At 42.0% G+C, this 22,427-nt stretch overlaps 1 protein-coding gene and 1 pseudogene across 4 annotated transcripts in view; both read right to left on the bottom strand.

Moving 5' to 3' along the window:
- LOC119766105 (sushi, von Willebrand factor type A, EGF and pentraxin domain-containing protein 1) overlaps nt 1-22,427 on the bottom strand; it is a 58,799-nt gene that overhangs the window by 7,541 nt on the left and 28,831 nt on the right. The gene's annotated exons all lie outside the window — the stretch shown is intronic.
- LOC119766135 lies at nt 4,029-5,367 on the bottom strand (annotated as a pseudogene).

The raw sequence follows: 22,427 nt of genomic DNA, 5'->3' as shown, positions 1-22,427 counted from the left end.
ATTGTTCAAAAAAAAAAGTTTGTGACGGTGTTTTCAGAATTCTGAATTGGAAGAGTCAAGTTTTATTGCTACTTTTAAGTGCATTATCAGCAGTAAACATTTTATAAAATTTTATATTTATTTTATTCTCATTAAAATATGACTTTTGAAGCTTGTAACAGTAATATTTAGTACATTTCGATTTTAAATCATATTTGTATTAATGTTCTTGGTTAATGTTTGCTTAAGAAAATATCAAATTTATTCATTAAAAATCAATAATACTATTAACAATCACAAACCTTCCAAAATTTTGGTTGAACAAGCTAAATCAGAGCAGACTCGTGATATTTGTACACAAAAAATATATGTAATAATCTTATAAAAATATATTTTTACATGGTTTTATGATTAAAATTTCTGAATAAATTCCATATATTAAAAAAAATGGTTAAAACTTCATTTTCAAAATGTTTTGCAATTTGCAACCTTCTACAAAGTTGTTTCTTGTCTTATTTTGCACATTTTGATGAGTAAATGACACATGAAACACATCATTTCATAAGTTTTCTGAACAGTTAGTATAAAATTTCCAATAAATAATAAAGAAATTTAAACCAAAAAACTTAAAATAGAGATATCTCAAAAATTGCCCGATGAAACATTTCGCTCTTAGAAGCATTGGAAAGCTGAGAAAATTTCCTATAAAACACATTTAAAAGTAGCTATGACTATTTTTTCTTGATAAGGTTGTTCTAGAAAACACGCCGTGCACCAAAATCAGTACCTTGGGTTTGTTTATCTTTTATTCTTTGGTCTGAAAGGGGGATTGGCAGCCACTCCCCCTTTGGTCTGACAGTTTTTGTCTGACAACTTATGCTGCAAATTGGTCCAGATCAAGCGAGGGATAGGACACATAGGAGTCGGAGTCGTGGTTGGCTAATTTTAAATCACTTTGTAAGAGAGTTGCTGTTGTATTGGATAATTTGGAAAGTAACAAGTTTGTGAGAGAACAATAACATGTCATACAAGTTACTTAGTGCTCGACGCGCCATCTTCTGTTCTACACACGCAATTGCAAAAACATTGTTGCCAACTTCAGTGAAACGATTTTTTCTAGGGCAACGTATAAAGTTCCACGGCAGGAAGCATCTTCTCAACCAATTTGACACCTTCAATATCTCTTTATGAGTAATGCTTTCCGATCCACTGATTTATATCTTATTGTGGTTTTTGAAATAAATCGAATTAACAGCGCGAGTGTTTATCATCTCGCGAAGCAATTTTCTGTTGTTTCTTTTCTGAGTGTACCCCAAATGTCACACGCGAAACCAAAACAAAATTTCGCCGCGGCACCAAACTGAAATGTCGCCAGTTGAGCTGCGACAAGACTCGCGCCGCGTCTTACACGGAGCATGGAATCGATCAAGAAAATCTACCGGAAATCGTTTTGTGAGCGTGGATTTGATCATCCAGATGGACCATTTTATGATGTCTAGCTTGGAGAGGTCAATTACAGCGCTTTTGATTTTCAAGTTGGTGGCTGGGTCTTCCCATTTTGACTCTATATAGCTTATTCAATCGACACCCGCAACATCCCGCATCAGCAAAACTCTCTCGGTGAGAGGACACAACGGACCGGATTGAGGTCCCTCGACAATGAGGCCACCTATTTTTGTTTTATTCAGACGGAAATCCATCCGTAATCAGCAACTTAACCAAGACTTTTTCCCTTCTGCGTCTTTTTCTGAAGCTGGAAACTGACTGAACTTCGTAAATTACCCCAAATGAAACAGTTCTAGTGGTAGGAGAACTAAAAACCAAGATTTTAAACAATAATTTAATCTAAAACGTTCCATTTCCTTGGCAGATCAGAAAAGATCAGCCACGTTTTTCTCATCATCCAAAGCCGTCAAAACAAAAAAGCAAACACAATGATTCAAAATCACCTAAACATGCTTGACAGATATTTCGCGACAGAAAATCGTCGCGAGAGTTAAACTTGCTCAATTCGGTTTAGTGCCGCGGCGACAATATGTGGGAACACACGCACAAATCGTCGCCTCCACCTGAAGACACCTTCGTCTTCTTCATTTCCTAAGCAGCTTATTTCACGCAACAACACTTTCACTGCGAACCAACGAAAACAAAAGTTGCATTGTGGTGCGTCGCTTTTATGGCCTTTTGTTTACCAACAACCAACAACCCTTTGGAAACGTCAGAACAGTAGGCGGCGTCGGCGACTAGACGCATCGGAGCGCGTCGTCGCGTCGCCATTATGGCACGTGTGCATGTCTAGGTTTTAGGTTATGGTCAAACGTGACGTCCCGGGTTGAAATGTGTAAAACTGAAGGTGGTTTGTCGAATGGTTTTTGCTAATTGTGACAGGTGGGTTTCATTAGGCAACCTAAAAAAAACGATATTTCCGAAAATTGGGACGCCGTGAAGCGAAAAATAGCATTCAAAAATGCATTCACATAAATGATCATCGCAGCAGAAAATGGTCGCCTGAACAAAACTCGAATAAATTAATTAAAAGCCATTTTCAACTGTTAGATAACTAACGAAGTGAGGAATTGGGCTGCAAACTGCAGAATCCATCTCCGGACGAGCAACTGGCTGCATCTTCGACCCATCCAAGCAATCTAGTAGCTTCGACTTCACAACCCATAATTACCGGCCAATCATGGTAGTCGTTATCTAAATTGCATAATTAGAGAGGCGATATGAGAGCTTTGGCTTCTCACCTTTTGAGAGGGGAATCGGTGGCCCACTTTTAGCAAGTGCAACTTTGTGATCATGTCATTTGAAAGCAATTTGTTTTCAAGTTTTAAGGGCATCCAATTTGTGGGATAAGTGGCTTGTTTACACTGTAATTTTTAGCAACTCTTGCTTAGAATTTACTAAACTTATTACCTTCTATTTGTCTAACAATTGGGTCCTAAAATGAAGCTTAGATTGTTGATATTATTGTTTACAGCGATAAAACTTATTTTTCTGAGTACAATGACCAAGGGGGTTGACACATCGAATATTTTTATTCGAATCATTCCATTCATTCCAGAATTATTCCAGAATGATGGTGGAATGATCTCGGGAATGATTCTGTTTTCCAAAATTATTGCTAATTTTATTTTTGCGTGTTAGCGGTTTTCCATCTGTCAAACTGGGAGAAAAAGTAAACATCGTGTGTCGCTGAAAAATTAAATAGTCCGCGAAAAATAGAAGCAAAATCCGGCCGGAAGCTATCAGAAACATGCACCCGGTGGTGCTGCTGAGCATGGCGAACCACCTTAGCCGGACGGGGAACATGGGCAACCGCATGGGTGCTGCTCGGCTGCTAACGGACCTAGGTCGCGCTGGACATGTCTTTCTCGACCACGACTACCTGGGGAATTCGTACGGCATCAAGAATGAAAGAAGAATCTGGTCGCTGCTCCGAGACCGAACTGGCCAAAAAGGGTTCTGCCGCTGAAGGGAGCGGCTACTGCTGCTGCCGGAAGCGGTACCGTTGCTGCAGGCTACAACGGTGGCTGCAGCCAGAAAAGGCTGCGTCTGTCCCGCAACCCCAAGTTCCCACGAAAATCGGTGCCAACACACTGGTGGTACTGATCTATCTGGGCGCCAACAAGAACCACATCAAGGCCGCGGTCAAGAGGCTGTCAAAGTGTACAAATCACCAGTATTGTGGCCGGACGGCAAGAAAAAGGCACACGTGCTTTTTTTTCTTTTTTTTTTACAAGTTAGATGGTTTTATCAACGATTTCTTTTTCAGGACTTGAACAAAACATCTCCGGCACGGCCGCCGTAAAATAAAGTTTATTCAAAGACAACATTTATTGCTTATAAAACTCAATTTATTCTCTTACAACATTGTACTCAGGGCCCTGGATAAAAAGGTAGAGGAGAATTAAGACAATGATCGAGCAGCGCTCCATCGCGTCCGATATCTTGGCGTCTTGCTCGTCCCGGCCAACTCCTGCATCAGGGCGAAGATCTTGTCCGTCCAAAGTGTTTAAAGCGCTGTGAATTAAACAAGATTTTTAGATACCGCCGTAGCTTGAGTTATTTATACAAAATTTGGAACTTGGTGGTCTTCTGGTAGGTTTTGTTCAGCGAGTCCTTGGACATTTCCAGCAGATTGAGGGCCTTTGCACGACATCTTTGCCGACCTCGTCGGCCAGACGGAGCCTGGCAAGGGCGGTCGGAGTCGCAAGATTCCCAGCAAATTTCGGGTCGAGTCGTGGTTGTTGCTTGCCTCGTGGAAGCAATTTGATGTACGCGTTGATGATGTACTCGGACGCCAGCTTTCCATGGCTATGGACGAAGATGATGTGTTTGGCCAGACGAAGGTCGTTTTCGCGGTCCGGTTTGTCTTGAATGAGCCAAAGAAGATCGAAACGGGAAAGCAGACCGGCTGGCAGTTGGATATTCTGCTCGATGGTGCGACGTAGGTTACAACGACCGTACGGCGTTCATACAAGTCATGATGCCTGCTTTGGCGATAGAAATTCGTTGCAGTTCCATAACCTCGTGAATCGTGTCGGCCATTGTGTCGAACTCGTCAATGAACTTCGAGCATCATCTCGTTGGTCCCCGGATCCTTCATGACGGCAATCAAGCCAACTCTAGAAGAACTACGGGCCCGTTGTGTACTGATTACGAACCGCCAACCGATCGATGTAGTCTAACATCTGCGACTTGGCCACACCGGGATCTCCCATCAGACAGATCGACTTTACCAACCAGTAGCAACATCACGTCCAAATGGCCGTAAATCTCCAACGCCAAACTGCTCGTAATTCGCGTGTAAAAGGCATCCTTGGTAAATTCGGCCAGTCCGTTCGTAGTCAGCTCGTTGCTCGACGATCCGGTGTGCTTCCTGGAATATCTCATTCAGCAGTCCCGAAACCATGGCCGCCGGATTTGTTTTGAAATTTTGAAACAAACGGCCGCCGGATTTGTTCACCCGACAATCCTTCGACGGACAATCGATTGTTGGCATGAAGCTCATCCAGCTCACCAGTTGCTATTTCTCGGTATCACAACGGTCACACGTGGCCACCGTCATCGTAGACTACACCTTTGTGCAATGGGTAACGATTCCTCGAACCGTGACCAACTTGCCGATGCTCTCCACTTTACCTCCCGGATCGAAACCGCCTTCGACGCGCTCGGTGCACTAAAGTAAAGTAAGGTAAAGTAGTAGTAAATAAAGTAAAGCTTTCCCACCGGATCCCGCGGGCGCACCTTCGTTTTGAGGTCCCGGAGTACAGCCACCACGTGTCGAGGGTGGTCCTCGACCGATTGGTTCACCCCGAGACAGCCCTCCGCCGAGACCGTCTACTGGTGGAGATCGTCGTGATGGAGGTGATGACTGCGATAGTGGCTGGTTATACCTCCTCCACCCACCTCGTTATAGGCTTGTTGTTTAAAACGTCCTGTTCCACCGGCAAATTCCGATCGGTCCACTTCTTGGTGCTTGGTGTGCGATGGAAGGCGACCAGGTTTCAGTAGCAGCAAAAACAACTTCATCCGCCCCCTGCAGAGATTTTGTTTCCTTTTCCGCAATGATTAGCTCCAGAACCGGCTCCGGAGCGAGTATAATCACCGAGCAGCTGATCGGCAACTGGGCGCCGGACACTTATGACAGAACCGGTTTAAAAAAAATTGCAAACCCGTGAGTTGCTTTTGGGAAAAAAAAATACAGTAAAATGGAAACAAAATCCAATCACGCAAAAAATCTTGTTGTTTATGTTGCCGATGTTTTGACGTTTACACACTCATGTGGAAATACTCATGAAGTAGAACAATCATCCTCATCATTCCAATTATTCCGGAATGAACCTGGAATTATTCCAGAATGATCGAGTGTCAACCCCCTTGACAATGACCCTTTGTACGACCACAAAGAGTTTAAAATGGATTTTTAAATCAATTTTGAAAAATTAATCTCGCGGTCCTTCTTGACAGAAAAGCTCCTACTTGACAGCTCGTTCCAAGGGAACCATAGTTAATCCATCGAAAAAATGTTGTCTTGTCAAAAAAAAATTTTGCATTAAAATGAAAAAAAAAGTGATCAGAAATGGTTTTTAATCGTGTTTTTTAACGTTGTACATATAAATTGACATAGGGCTTTAGTACCCAATTATTGTCAATTCGTGCTTTCCGTTTCAAAAGGGCACATCGACGTTGTCGTGCTATGTTGTCACACGTCACTTTTTGACGTTCCGGGAATAACGCGTTTTAATGTTTGACCTTGATTAAACAAAAAATAGAGCACGCAATGTAAACAATAACAAACACCTTTTGTTTGGCTAACTGTTATGTGCATTGCACCGAACATTGATTGAATTTGGTTGCCGGAGTGCCGAGCTATAATTACAAATGTTTACGGTAGTCGGCCATGTACGTGTGTCAAACTGGTTTCGACATAATTTTCTTGGGCCAGTTGTCGCACTTGCAAAAAAATTTAGGGTGAGTCAAGATAGCACGACAAGATTGAAACTTCTTTCGTATGAAGAGTGACAACAATGCAGGATCGATATCGAGTTTTTAAGATCTGTGATGGTCAAAAGGCGAGGCATTGTGAGCTGCACAAAATTGCGATCTCAATTCAATTTTGGCCCAAAATGCAAGTGCGACAAGATAGCACGTGAACGACTATGTAAACAAAGAGTGTATCCTTCTCAAACTGTAATTAAAATTTGATTTTAGTGAAAAGGATACACTCTTTTTTACCAAGCTTTATGTGCCCTTTTGAAATGTTAGGCTCCATTAAGCCAGTTGTTAACCAAGGGGCGCGACATTACTGTTGCATAAAAGGTTTTTTATGCAAATTGCAAACTTTCATTTTAAACTCTGAATTTAATAATTTTTAATAAATTTTAAACTCTGATGTTAATAAATACCACTGAAATTTTTCAGATAAATAAAACTAGACTCAACAGCATTCATAAGCTGTTACTTGTGAAAACTCATCCGCTAACCTAACAAAACGTTCCAACACGAATCGTCATTCCTCAAATTATTGGCTTTCGATTTTGTTTCAACTCTGTTTTTTCGGATCATGTGGGTCTCTCTAAACTGGCCTCCCCTCGCGCTTACATAATCTGTTGCACACACAACAACAAAAAAATAAACACCTAAAGTTACGCTTCCTCGATTTTTCGGACCTGCAGCAGATGATTATGATCATTATAAGTTTTTTTGTTGCTTTTCGTGTTTTGTTTTGATTTGGTAGCTTTCCGGCAAGAGAGGGCTTGAGGGGGGTCGCGGGGGATCTTGAAAAGGTCTGACAGCGGGCGATCGGCCACCGGTCTGGTCGATTTCCGAGAAGGATTAGGTTATGATATATGGGGCGCAGCTAAATTGAGGTTATGAGGAAATTGGGATGTGACCTTCGTCGGAATATTAGTATGGGTTGCGAAATATGACATTTGGCTTGCACAACTGGATGCAGAGAATATAGGTAATTTTTAAAAATGGCTACTGGTGCTACAAAATGGCAGCTGTCAAACTGAACTAACCTCAAAAGATGTGCAACGCCGTGGAGATAAAAATTCGCCATTTCTGGTTCAAAAGTTCACATACCATTTTGCGAAACGCCCCGGCTAATTTCGTGGGGTCGTCGACGTCGGCGCAAAACTGGGCCACCAGAACACGCGAACCCTTTTCGCTGCCTTGCAGAAAAAAAACCGGTTCGAGGAAGTTTCTCGAGATCCGAAAGGGTCGTTTTATTTTCTTGAGTGCAGCAGAGCAAACTGCATTCAACAACAAACGAGGTTGCATAACCTCACTTCTCGCCGTGGACCTCCCCGCTTTTTTAAGGGTCCAGCAACATTTAAAACGGGGTTCTTGGACGTCGAAAGGAGCCCAGAATGACCCGCGGGGAGAGTTTCTTTTTCTTTTCTTGGTCGTTTGTTTGGCCGGTATCGGCATATCGCAGCAGGCCGGCTGGGCTTTCAATTTCAGCCGCGCGGTGGCGCTCTGTGGCGAAATCACTCACGAGGGGCTTGACCCCCCGGAGAATTGCGAGAAAGTTGCCAGGGACCCCGGCTAATTGGTTGACTGCAGTCCGACAGTTCTACGGTTAAATTTGAGGTTATGCATATCGATAAATCTCCGTGGCATTTGCAGGCTGCATACAATGTTTGTGGAGCGAGAAACGTTCCTTTTATAGCACCGCCATTATGGTGAAACGTCAAAGCTGGTGACCCCGGTTGGGGATTTCACGAAACTGTGATCTGTCATGTTCTAGAACCTTGTCTTTTTTCGAAATGTCAAACGTCATGTTTATATTGGGAAAATATTAACTATTTTTTGGGGAAAGTGATTTTGTTGGCAGATCCTGCTAACTTCTTGGTACATTCTAACTAGGTACTTTTTATAGCACCCCCATTATGGCATCCTGTCAACACGAGACCTTGTGACCACTCAATTCCTTATTTTTCCGTAAAAGTGCATTCCTCATTTCCATCGGATCTATTGCATCTTTCTGGTCCCAAATGAAGCAAAAAAAACAAGCCTCTGACGCAACAGTCGAATCGTCTCGGGGGTTGGAATCCGTTTGCGTGCCAGATTCGTTAGCCCTGGGAGAAGTTACGGCCGCAACGACGCGCAACAAATACCTACCCTGCCGCCGGGGGCTCGAAAACCGAAAAATTCATTCACCTTTGCCGTACCTAACCTCAAATTGGCGTGTTGTGGCCGCCTCAAACAAGTTGCGGGGTCGATCGCGTGGGGTCTTGCGTTTTTGCGTGAGTTGGGCCGGTTCTCTCATTTCTTTAACCTCGCTAAATGTTTGGAGGAAGTGGTTTTAGTTTTGGTTTGGAAGCAATTAGACAACAAATGATGGAAGCTTGCGGGTAAATATTTGAGCCGACTTTTGACAGGAGAATTGTTCCACGTGCGAACAATGAAATTGGTTAAATCTTCCGGGTCGATCTGACAGATAAATCGCATTGTTTTGTTTGCAGCTTGGGAGGTTTTTGACAGGAGATCGAAATAGTTGAAGATTTTTCAGATTGGTGAAATATTCAGTGGCGTGCCCCTCGGCTCTCTGGCGTATTGTCAAACTGACAGCGTTCAATGGATTTGTATCATAAATGGAAGTTACGTTAGGCCCTTTGAAAATACTAATTATCTTGTCAAAATATTTTATGATTTTCCACAGTTCAAAACGACCAAAACTACCACATTCCTCCCTCAACCGCCCAGAAATGTCAAGTTCTCTTTCCTCCAAAGCGAAAGTACAGAATCGCAAAGGGCGTCACGCTCCAGTTCAGTGCAATTTTGCGTCGCTCCCGCGGCCTCTCCTTCTTTTTATGTATCGCGGCCCTGCGGTCAGCCCCGTATTTGGCCATCTTCCGTCCGGTTCCGAGCCGGTTTTCACACCGTCGTCGCCCGCCCTCCGCCATTGTTTGTATTGTCCACGGCGGCGGCGGTGTGCAAAGCACCGTGTCGGAGAATGCTATTCACGTGGGAGAGCAGATCTATTTACTTGCATGCAAGCGGAGCGTTTTGAGGTTACAGTCTAGTTTGTGTCATATAGAACGAATCCATTTCCTTGGATTAGGCCCCGTTGAGCGATTTCACGCTGAGCCCCTGCAGCAATGGGAGCTTTGACATGAAAGTTGGTAAGCTTTCGTGAGCGTGTAAGATAACAGCGCACTGTTTTCATTCAAAGAAAGCCGCAGTTTGAAACATCACGTTACACTCTAACATAACTCTATCCAAATTGCAGGATTAAAACCGTTTTGCTGCATGCGCCACCTAATTTGCCCAGGGGGTCAACAAACAAACGATTCGTCATACTAGTGTCGCGTGAGAAGCCAACAAAAAGAAATGAAAGCGCTTATTAGCCAAGTGCTAACCAGCTAATCTCACCTTTCGGCAAGGCCTGCTACGATCGCATGTATTCGAGCACTTGTTCCCATTTTGCAAGTCGAAAGACCCATGTGTGTGTGTGTGTGTGTGTGTGTGTCCGTCCCCGATGACACATACCGAAGACGTGACCAAATCAAATTTAGTATTTTCTGTGTCAACCTGTCCACCGCGAAGAACCAAAGTGGGGTTCGTCTCTGGTCCGCGCGTGGTTGTCTAACGGTTCCCGATTTCTCCCTTTTCAGAAACGGATCGTCGTCTGCCGGTCATGACAGTCATCCATCATGGCAAGATTTAGTCCGCGCGCGTTGGTTGGTATGCATTGCACGGAAAGGTACTTCAGGTGGAAGCTTCTTCTCTTTGGTTTGTTTTGTGCCACAGGGTCTCTTCTGGGGAAATTTTATCTGGGACGGAATTCCGACGAAAGATAGCTCCTGTTTTGTGTGTCATACTTTGTTGTTAACGTTCATGGGAGCGTCGCAGAAAATGCCAAGGGTTGAAGAAATTCGAACTCAATGCTTGGGAGCACTGCAAAATAAATGAAGTGGCGAGCCCCTGGTCAACAACGTGTTCTGTCAAACTGACGTTCATTTGCTTTAACTGTCAATTCGAGCAAAACAATGACAAATCGTGACCGGTAATAAACAACAATTATTTTTAACAATACCCGTAGTGTTGAAAGGTAGCAGGGTAGCTGTGAAAAAGTTAAAATTAGTCTGATTATAAGCAGAATAGTTCGAACCGAGGGGCGTGACAAAGGCCTTAATATATTAATTTTTGCTATTTAATACGTTAAGGAATTAAATTCCTCATGTCATTTGACATTTGACAGCGCCAAACCTGCTTTGAAAACATTGGTTTGCTTCGTGTCTCTTTCGCGCGCTCGGCTGTCAAGTTTGTTTTGGTTTCGCGCTTGGTCGCGGCGGATAAAAAAAAGAAGCGGAGGAAATTCTGGAGCAGGACGATGCAAACGTGCCATAGGCGGAGAAGTTGCAGCCGGCGGATTTTGACTTGGCCAGTAGCAAATCAAAAAGCTGGGAAAGTACGGTTTCATCGATGACGAGATCCTGGGACGCGCCTTGCGTCGGACACTAGCAAGATTTCTTTGCAGCTGGAGGTGGCTTGTGACAGCGATGCCTTCAACAAGTCGACACCGGATGAAATGAAATTCTTTTGTCCACTCACGTTCGGATGCTGGAGTTCGACTAGCCGGCCAATTTAACGCTCGCTGGTTCAGGATCAGGGGTCATGGAAGAGCAACCAGGAGGGAGTGGACCATTATAATTATAAGACCATCAGGGTTGGTTACTCGAAATGGCCTTCAGTTCCGTTAGGTGGTGACTTTTTTGTAGATTTTATTGAATATAGACAAATAAAATAACTCAACTCTGTTGTTTCATTTATTTCAACAAGAATCGCATCAATTGTGGAACCGACGACGATCGCGTTCCCAGGAAGAGTCCTCATCACCGTCAACCGGCGATTGAATTTCCATCGGGCTCATGGTAGTACCGGTGATGGAGGTCGTCACGGGACTAACGGAGGTCAGCGGTGATGAGGGTGGCAACGGTAGGGACAACATCGGGGGAAACCACTTCTGATGGGTCTCGTTGAACATGCCCAGCTGTTTGGCGGGAGTGGTGACGAAGAAACCAGACCAAATAAATAGGACCATTTTTACCGAAATATGTGGCCCGTGGGAAGAATTGGAGTCGAGGATACGTTTCAGCAAACGCAGCATCCAGGTGTGTCTCAATGCGCCGCTTCCGGCTGGGCCAGCTTCGATATCGTCCCTATTACGTCCTGGTCACTGCCCTGGATGGCGCTGCGCAACTTTTCCAATTTGCCCGTGCCGCGCTGGCACTGCTTTTCGAGGACGCAAATTTTTGCGCCAAACACAACAACAAACACGCGCGGTGTCAAACTGTCAAATCAATGTAGTGTAAGGAGAGGTGGCGTTGTTTTGACCGTAAACAATCGTTAATTTATTTAATTCCTGCCGTTAATTAATTAAATAATTTAATTTCTTACTATTGTCGCGCCCCTCGGTTCGAACTGTCAAAATGCATATGCGCCCTTTTCTCATGTTATCAAGTAGCTTATCCCGCTAACAAGCCATGTAAATACTCACTACCATGACCGGGATATGTTTTTGTTTACATTTAATGTTACGTCCTTTAGCTGGTTTGTTTTAATTTGACAGCACCGAGGGGATCACCAATTCGCACTAATTCAAACCCCGATGGTTTGACACCAACTGTTGTCAAACGAACGGGGTCACGTTTTAGTTTGACACCCCTTTTACACGGAGTTCACACACACTACCAAACGTTTGTTTTGATAGTGTGCGTGAGCGCCGTGTAAAAAGTGACAGTTCGTCACTTTTTAGTTTGACTTTGACCAACCAACGGGGTACAAATTAAAAAAGTGTCAAACGAAAAAGTGACCAACCACCGGGGGTTGAGTGTATGCAGATCGGAAGGAAAGGGGTCAAGAAACAGCTTTACGAACAGCGGAACAAAGGAGAGGGAGCGATTTCTTGGGGCTTTTCTTCACCCTCTCTGACTTGCTTGCGCTGCCGCTGCTACCCATTAGATTTTTTTCTTGACCGGTTCCTTCCGAAGTGCGTATACCGCTTTAACTAAAAAAGGCGAATCGAAGAAGATTTCTGGAGTTTTGACGTAGACTTACGTCTTTGTCGAAGGTACTGGGGTGTCATTCCAAAAAACCCGGGCCGAAGGCCCTGGATTACTGCGTCATCCGTCAAACGCTTATATCTTCCTTCCCTCTAATCGAATCGACACGATTTATGTGCCATTCGATTCGAAAATTATTCAGCAATTTGCTATAAAACTTTCATTGTTGGCAAAATAGTTTAACTATTGAAACAATTGAATGTTTTAAAATGTTTTCAAATGCAGAGATTTTGCAAGCAAATGAGCGCTTCCCACTCACGGACGGGAATGTCAAGTACCTATTTTGAGGGGAAAATCATCGAGCAACGCGACCGAGTGTCGGTCGCGAAAAAGGAGGGGAAGTAGCGGGCCGAAATCATACATAAGAACGCGCGCCAGAGCCCATTCCATCATTCACGTCTCAGACGTCGGACCGGCAGCAGCAGCAGCAGCAGCAGGAAAGCTCAGCCCAGAGCAGCAGCAGCAGGAGAGAGACCAGAGGCAGAGCAGCAGCAGCAGGAGAGAGGGACCAGAACTGGAAAAGAAGTGCGCATCGCCTTCTCGTCGTCACCGTCAGCCAGTTGCCTCTCGATGGCCGGACCGTTAGGATCTTTCGTGGTTGCTGTGGTTCGGAGGTGATTCAATCCCCATCCCTCGTCCCACCCGGGACGAGGCATCAACAAGATGAGGCGCGCGCCTGCTGCCTTCCGCCGAAAAGCCTCTCGTGGGTCAAGCCTTGGTTGTTAAACAATCGGGACATCCAACTAGCTTTCGCATTCGCGGCGAGCGCTTCTGAAAGATTTACGTCTCATCAAATTCTAGTGTTGAAAGAGTTGCCCTCGTCCCACCCGGGACGAGGCAGCGAGCTAATTTGAATTTAAATTTCAGGAACAAATTTGGTCTTCGGGGCGACGGATTGCACAGCTTTCTGAGGCTGCTCGCCCCCAACCCCTATGCCCCTCTCCTCCCCCATTCGGCTCTCTAAAATTCCTTCGTCTCTTTCTTTCCTCTCTTTGCCGTTCGTTCGTCTTCTTCGACGGCCATGCCTCACGATCTTGAGCAGTTAAGTGAGGAACATGATCCAATTTTACTCGAGGCTGATTCTGTTTGGGGATATTTGTGCCACAAAAGTTTCAGAAAATGGGATTCAAACATTGTTTGTTGTTGTGTATATTTCGCCAAGTGCAACATACAAACAGAAAATTTCTTTCTTGATCCGAATTTGTTCTGGTATGCAAAGCAGGACATCCGCATTGTTGTGTCTGGGGATTTTAACATTGATATCCTCAAACCGGAAAATTTGAAATTTGTTGATTTTATGAATTATGAAAGAGTACCTCGCTTGATCTGCTTTCCAATCCTTTGGGCGCACATGCCTTGACCTTGTTTTTGGTAGAAATGTTCTGACACAGTCACGAAGGTATGTTTCGTATTTTAGTTATCATCGGCCGATTTTGACTTTGGTTGATACACCAGCCTAATATAAATTTCGCACCACAATCATTTGCAAATACTACACGCTTTCCTAAACAACTTTGTCGGTTTCGCATCCATCAACAACGCCAGCACCTGCAGCATCCACCGCGGCCTATCACCCATCTGGACAGAACATCTCCCGGCTGCAGCCTTGCGACCAACGCCACCATCCAACTCTAATCGGTCCTTTTTAGGGCCACCAATTTTCTCACGAAAGAGTTCTTCTTCTTCATCATTCCCACCAAACACTACATACAATTTGAAAGAAAACCACCCCGGAATAACGCCCTTAGCTGAATTCCATCTCCCATTCATGATCATACTCCGTAAATCTATTTAAAGAATATAGCTAATTCTTCAAATTAATATATGGAAAACCCACATGTCCACATATCTAAATTTTACGTAAGTCTACGCCATTCCGGTTATGTCTGTGACATAACTACTTTGACTTTTTTTTGAAGAGGTCCAATAAACCAAATTTTCAGTTTATGCTTTTTGGGTGTTTTTAAATACCCCTGACTCAAGGCGGTTTCAAAAACACCCAAAAAGCAAAAACTGGAAATTTGGTTTATTGGACCTTTTCAAAAAAAACTCCAGATTTCTTCAAAGATTCAAAGACGCAAAATGTAGTGAAAGTTGTCTCTCCAGCGACGATTATTCACCCAAATTGGGCGAAAAAGAATCCAACAATCCAGTGCTGCCGAACAGAAGAAGCCCAAATGTCAAGCGTCATGTAATTTAAATTTTAATGAACTTTTTTCTCGGTCTCTTCACACAAACGCACAAAAAGAAAAATTCGTCTCCCCCTCGTCGCGAGGGGTCCACGGCCGATTAATTATGGCTGAAACCGCCCGAAACGAAACCGCGGTGACGGGATTTCGGAGAGAAAACAAACACGCACAATGGAGGAATAAAACAAAATCGCAAGCGACTTTAAACGGGCGCTCTCATGCTTCATTAGGCTCGAAAACTTTAATCAGTGTTTGACCGAGGGGTCGCCCGCGCGGTTTTCGCGCGGTAGCTGTCAAACAAGGGGGTTTGACATTAGCTGTCGCCGAAGGTCACCCGCCGGCCATTGTTATTAAATGGACCATATGCCGTGAGCTTCTTGATGTGCAGACAGACGCTGCACAATCCAAACACTCATTATCCAATTGTGTATCGAATGAAAGAACAAATCGCATCTCGATGTACGCAAGTGGTATAGGAGAAACCCATCACGCAGCGGCTGCAATAACTTTATACCGGCATCTTAGCTGTGCCAATCAAGCTTCTTAAGAGCACTTGTTTGGCTTGTTGTTGGCAAAATGCCACCGCGTATACATGTTTTGATCGCAGCAACAAGCGCTCACTTTTTTCCCTCTTCAAGACTGCTAGATGGATTGGGGAAGCAAATGGGTGAAGGTAATTTATGGTCTATGGTTGTTACTTTGTGTGTTTTCTTGCAACACTTGCTTCGAAAGCATCGATTTTCTCACTAACTGTCACTTTGACATATCATCTGCCAAAAGTGACAGTTGGTGCGTAGTCTGGCGTAAACAAATCTAGATTGCAACAAAAAAAATCGAACCGGTGAGCAATGCAAAGTTCATGATCATCTGCAGTGTTTACCAACACATTTGCGTGAGTGATGTAAGCAACAAGCGGAGTGAAAACGAAATCAGAGTTTGCAACTGACCTTTCCGGTGTAGACCATGGCTAGTTAAGGTTGTGGTATTAGTAACATAGACTTGTTGTGAAGACTGCTTGTTAGATTATCAAGTGTGATCACTTAAGAGCTGTTAAAATTTATCGTTTTCCAAGACAAATGTCTTAATAATCATTCTATGGCAGAAAACAACCATCGTGGTATGTTGTCGACAAAAACCGTCTTCGGAACAGGTTCTCCCGATTTATGGCCATGTGGGACCGTGGTACTGATAACCGGACTGACTAGTCGGTAGCCGGAATTGAATTTTAATACCATGCGAGGGGTAACCTATAATTAGCGCTGAGCGCGCCCATGCGAACGTTGATAAACTGGCGAAAGGTCTTTCTTTCGCAGATCGCATCGGAAATGTCACAGTGGTGGTTGGGAAGAGGTGTTTGGATGAGGCGTAATTGGTTAGATAATCTCCGGTTCGTTGGGGGCAGGTTTTAAGAAGTTGATTTGCATTGATATAAATGATTTCAATACAATGCAGGTTAAAAACAAGTTGCACTTGTCACGTCATTAGTGGATGGCGCCCTAGCATATTACCAAAATGTTCAAAAGCAGGTTAATTGGGTCCTAAAATGAAGCTTAGATTGCTGATATTATTGTTTACAGCGATAAAGCTTATTTTTCTGAGTACAATGACCCTTTGTACGAGCACAAAGAGTTTAAAATGGATTTTTAAATCAATTTTGAAAAATTAACCTCGCGGTCCTTCTTGACAGAAAAGCTCCTACTTGACAGCTCGTTCCAAGGGGACCATAGTTGATCCATCGAAAAAATGTTGTCTTGTCAAAAAAAAAATTGCATTTAAATGAAAAAAAGTGATCAGAAATGGTTTTTAATCGTGTTATGTACCGTTGTACATAAAAATTGACATAGGACTTTAGTACCCAATTGACTTTAATTTCAAATTTTATCTCCAAATTCTGTTGGAATAAATGTATTGCTACTAAAATTACCGAATTGTCGACGACACATATTTATTGCGCATTTTGCACTTTACTAGAGTGTTGCGCAATTATTTTCATCACAGTATTTTTTCATCACAGTGATTTTTCTTCGCAGTGATGACGAAGATATCCGTTGCTATGGCAGGCTGTTTATGATTATTTATTTATTTTTGGAAATTCAGAAACTATTGGCTCGTCCAGCCCAGAGAAAGTTTTACGGACCGGCTAAGTGATTCAAGGGACGAAGGCTTGTTCCGGAATCGGTGTCGGGAGGCAGCCGTGTTGCGGAGGCTTTGACTTTTTGCCGGACGGATGGTAGACAACCAGCGGGCGTTGCTGGCTACGTTGCGGACTGGCGTCTTCAGTACCCGCTGATCCTGCGCTGCCGAGAGGGGCCCCTTCATGGCGATGAAGGCCAGTGGCCTGAGGGTTATCGTCCTCTATGGTCCTCGTATGGGGAGGCGACTGACAGCGGCGGAGGGAAACTGGTCGGGATTCACCGTACCGATCAATACGATCAATACGAGATGGACGAATGCTCGGAGTTTCGCCGATGGAGAGGGTAATTTGTTACCCTTCGCTACCCTGGAGCTTGTCCGATGTACCAATGCCATTTAATACATGTAATCTTTTCTAATAAAGTATTTTAAAAAATATGTTTTTCGGTTCTAGCACCAACTGTTTTTACTGACAAATGTAAAAGCTTCTTTCATCTACGAAGTATTGGTTTCACTGGCGGTACCAGAGGGGCCTGGTGGGCCCGTGCACCACCCTCCCCTTCGACAGAAATTTGTTCTAGATTTGTCCGAGGGGTCATTCATATCAAAAAGTTTCCCATGCGTGTGCCCCCCCTTCTGTCAGAGCCTGTTAACTGATTGGTTATAGCCAGAACTTTGTTAAATTTATAGCCAATTCATGGTACCTTTTACGCACTCAGCGAACACAGCTCGAGGTGGCCGATAGAATTATACCCTCGAGTTCATTAGAAAAAAAATAACCTGTCAAAAAAAAAAACTCAAAAGTTTCAGCTACGAGAATCGAGTCAGGAACCTTTAACAGACCATCTCAATGACTTACTGCCTCGGCTACCACAGCTTGGTGACTAGATTGTGGTCAGAAGTCGATGCATTGCACTTGTTCTGTGTTGCTGGTGTGATGGAAAATCAGTTTGCCAACTGTGATGAAAATTTTCCCGCAGCACTCTACTGAGGTGCAAAGTGCGCAAAGTTGACAGTTCTCAGTCCTGCAAAGCAGTGTGATGAAAAAATCTAGGCCTAGCACGATTGACACAAAACTCTATAAATTGCTGCAAGGCGCAATATGTGGGCCAAAAACTTTTTTTTGTAGTTGTGTAATATATTTTCTGAAATTTTCAAACAAGTGTGCACGTAGTGTATGATAGGACCCTTTGGCTCCCAGTAGGTAAGGGAGCATTATTTTATTTAAATCTATATTTGGAATTTAGACCCTTTTCCCCTCCGCTCTTAACACAATTTTAAACGTATTTTAAAAATGTTGCATGAAGCGTAACATAACCCCAAGTGCGTTACGTAATAAGAGTACTCTCCCTAAGATGAATGTGAGAAATTTTTCGTTGGATAGAATGATTGAAAGAATGCAGGAAATGATTTTATTTCAACTAGAATTTAGAAAGTTTATTTATTTTCATTTGTCAAAAAGGTAATTTCAAATGCTGTTAAAAAAATGTTAGTTATTTTTTTGTTTTAATAATTTTGAAATTATTCAGAAAATCACATTAAAACCAGTTATACATTATAAAAAACCAAAGTTTTTTTTTAAATAATAGACATCACACCGTCTTTTCAGACTGAATTTACTAACTAAATGGGACAAACACAGAACACCCAGAGGAGATGGGCGGGAATCGAACCCGGACCCCTTAGCACACATGAGGGATCGGCAGCCTAAGCCGCCAACCACCGCGCCACGGGATCCTCTTTGAAATGTGCAGTGCATTTTGAATTCAGGGATGAAAAAAGTTTTTGATTCATGGTATAAAGTTCAAGCGTTTAAAGATTCGCGGGCTAAATTTTAGATTTTTTTTTATCTTAAATTATAACTTTTTATTATAACGATTTCTTTGGGAATTGTTCTGGTGCTTGTTGTCTCGCACCAAGATTTAAGACAGGGGTGCCCAACCTTTTGGCCCTGCGGGCCAGATCTGATATTTCTGAAGCAGTGGCGGCCCGGTACTGATATTTGATAGAAATTGAAAAAGTAAACACATTTTTTTTCAATTTTCTTATGATTGGGTTCTTCTAAATTAAATACATAAAAGAACTAGTGTTGCAAATATGATTCATATATCTTGATTTTAATAATGAAAAACAAAGATAACAAAAATCAATTTGAAGTAAACAAAGTTAAAACTGAAAGAAATAACATTTAGTTTCTTGTTGTAAATTTTAAGTCAACAATCCAAGTTTTTTCATAAATTTCACAATTTAACAAAATGGACAATTTTGTTTTCCTGCACAATTTTTCAGTTGAAAAATATCAATATAAAAATTATAAAAATTAAATTGAAACATGAAGAATGTTATAATATGTTAAAATTTGTTCTCAAGCTTTTTTTTAATTCAGACAATAATTTTATTTATTTAATACTTCATGAGCAGCCTTAAGGGCCGGTCATAGAACTATTTTGAAAAGCGGTCGCGGGCCTGATTTAAGATAATGAAAATATTGATTTTTGGAAGATATTTTTGAGGTAAATTATGGATTGTAACATGACTAAATTCAACTAACAATATTCCTTTTGGGTTTAGTTTATGGCGCATGTTCTTCGAATTCGGATATAAATATTTTATCTAAAAGTCCGTGTACAAATTTCCAAAGACATCTGAGTAATGCGTTTCTCCAAAAGCAAACTTTAAACTTTAGTAAGACAGGTAAAAATGATAATAATCGAAGCAATCATTTTGAAGAATTTGCCAAATCACATAAATCGTGGTATCATGGGAAAAAAACTCATGATGACCCATGTTTTCCTAAAAGTCACGTTTTCCCATCAACCTTGCACTCATTACCCCTTTCGAGTACTGCCACATGTTGCGGTATTGCCGCATCAAAAATTGATTCGTTAGAGTTATGAACACATCAATCCTCGTCAAAAACACTAGACGACAATTTGGTTTGGGGGAACCTTCACAAGCACTAATAATAGTGGTGTGCGCAATATTGCGTGTGCATGTGCGACAACACAAGAGCCAAAATTTAAGTCAAGTTTCCTTTTATGATCCCCATCGAACGGAACGTCAATTTTGTCGCGGAGCTCCCAAATTAAGTGGTTTACGAATGGGGTAATTTGTAAATTGTGTTTAGTTGAAGGATTTGTTTATTTTTTTGCAATTTGAATAATAATTTAATTGAATAATAATTTATTAACTTTGTATATAGTTACCAATCCAACAATTACCATCTCACCCTACCCCCAATTGTTCACTTAGTGGAATCGAACCCTCCTTTTAATGGCTTCATTATGACACCTGCTCAAACCGTCCCAAACAATGCACGGTTGGACCTTCTTCAAACAAGCGCGAAAATGTGAAATATTTCAAGGAGGTCTGATTCGCGATTGTAATCTTGGTGAAGCCAAAAATTGAGTGATGTGACGTAATTGCGCGATCGCGGTGTCCATCGGGCCAGAACCACACACAACACGGTCGACCGATCGGATCGGTGGCATTTGCAACTCGTCCATTTGTTTCCTCTTGAGACCTTGCGGCGGCGGCGTGTCGCTCGCTCTTCACACATGATGCTGATGTATATTCGAATTGGGCCGTTTTGATACACTGAACCCTTAAGAGGCCATTTTGATCAGTTTTCTTATCCTTAGTTTGACACTTTTTTTTTGACAGTTTGCCTTTCTAGATTTTGTGAATGTGATTCAGTAATTTATCCAAAAAAATCAGGTAACATGATTTTTAGATTACCTACCAAACTTCATGTCTTTTTAATGTCTTTTTCTCTTTTTTATAAATATTCATTTTCTATCAAATTGTTGACATCTGACTTCAATCAATAAACCCGTTTTATGCGAGAAAGATTGTAACTTGTGAAAAGCAAGATTTTTGGGTCATATGACCCAATCCAACCCTGAAAGGGTTAATTCAAGTATGGTAGACCCTATTTAGGTACTAGGCCCATTATAGGGGCATATACCCTAAAAAGTCTTATTTGTTTTGAATAATCTAATTTGTTAGCAAACCACAACAATATTTCTAGAATCTTTATCTATCTGTCTATTTTTTTCAGTAGAACTAAAATTGATTTTTTTTGAAAAAGTAGCTAGTAGAAGATGAAGCCGTCAATTATTAAGCATAAGCATAAGCAGCCCAAAAAACAGTAAAAATATACTGATAAGTACAGCCCACCCGCAGTTGCTACTCCGTTATTGACCAGGACCTCCAGAAGTTACATCCACGAGCCGTGGAAGATAAGTGGGAGCTATCATTCCTCGCTTCGCAACTTCTCAAAGGCCCCTATCATGCTGATCAATACCGGCGCCGGCCACGACCAGTGGTAGGGTCACGGGGAAGTGGATGGGAATGTTAGTCCGATACTTGAGTGATAGAGACCGCCCAATCGACTGCTTCTCCGACAAAGTATCACATGAGTTTTGAGGGGGTTAGTAGATGGGTATGAGGTCAGGATTCACGAGTGGCAGTGATGTGACCATGAGCATTTTGTTTATCGGTTGAAATTTTTTAAATCTTAGGCAGCCGACTGCGGAAAGATAAATTAGTGATGATTTAGAAAGTTTTTTAATCGAACGCGTGTCAACCGAGCATAAGTGCTATGGGCTGGACTTATCAGTATATTTTTACTGTCACTACAATTTAGATAACGCGAGCAAATTTCAAAAATAGTAAATAAAAGACGCTTTACTCTTCATGAGATCGATAGTTTTATGAGTTAATACTAAAACTGCCAGATGGAATGAAAAATTACGATAAACGATTATCAATAAAAAGAAAATAAGACACCACGAAATCGATTGTAATGAAATTAGAACAACTAAACCGGCGACGTGCCTTCCAATCAACGAAGATAAAAGAAGAACTTATGAAAAATAAAAGCCGTCAATTATTTACGAAGAAAAATTTAAAATCACTCTAAATTGCTCTTCTCAGTTCAATTTTAGAAATTTCTGTACTAAAAGTCCAAAACTAATCAGCGTATATCGGGTTTCCCTTCTCCAAGGCCCTGGAAGAAACTTTGATCTAAATTAAGGGTGCCTCAAAATATAATTTTGTGAAGCAATCTTTGACAATTATTGACTAATGATGATTTTCATGTTTGTACAAGAAAGAGGAAAATAGTTACCAACAAGTATAAACAACTTGTAGAAAGAATTACGTAAATAAATTGTAAACGAACCGTCTAACAAAAACTCGTTGCAATAATGAAAAACTTATAATACGTTTTTAAGGGTTTTTAAATTACTTTCGAAGATAGAAGAGGTTCAATAAATTATAGATTTTATCAGTAAATAATTTAAGGAGAAATTGCAAAAAATATAATTTGATTGGTATTTCAAAGAACCTCCAATAAGTTTTTAAGTTGGATGATTTGGTAACCCTTTCATGAGATATCAGTACTAAAGTGAAAATGATGAAGTGGGTCAAGGTAAGAAGTTGTTATATGAATTTTTAAAAAAAAAGCATTTGACATATTCCGGCGTTGCAATATCACATTTTTTTTCGAGATATTTTTCTTATGATATCAAAACCTGTCCCA

This window comes from Culex quinquefasciatus, chromosome 1 (assembly GCF_015732765.1).
Source record: "Culex quinquefasciatus strain JHB chromosome 1, VPISU_Cqui_1.0_pri_paternal, whole genome shotgun sequence".
NCBI classification, from domain to species: domain Eukaryota; kingdom Metazoa; phylum Arthropoda; class Insecta; order Diptera; family Culicidae; genus Culex; species Culex quinquefasciatus.
The sequence above is the reverse complement of the archived record's forward strand: the minus strand, read 5'-3'. Positions and strand labels throughout refer to the sequence as shown.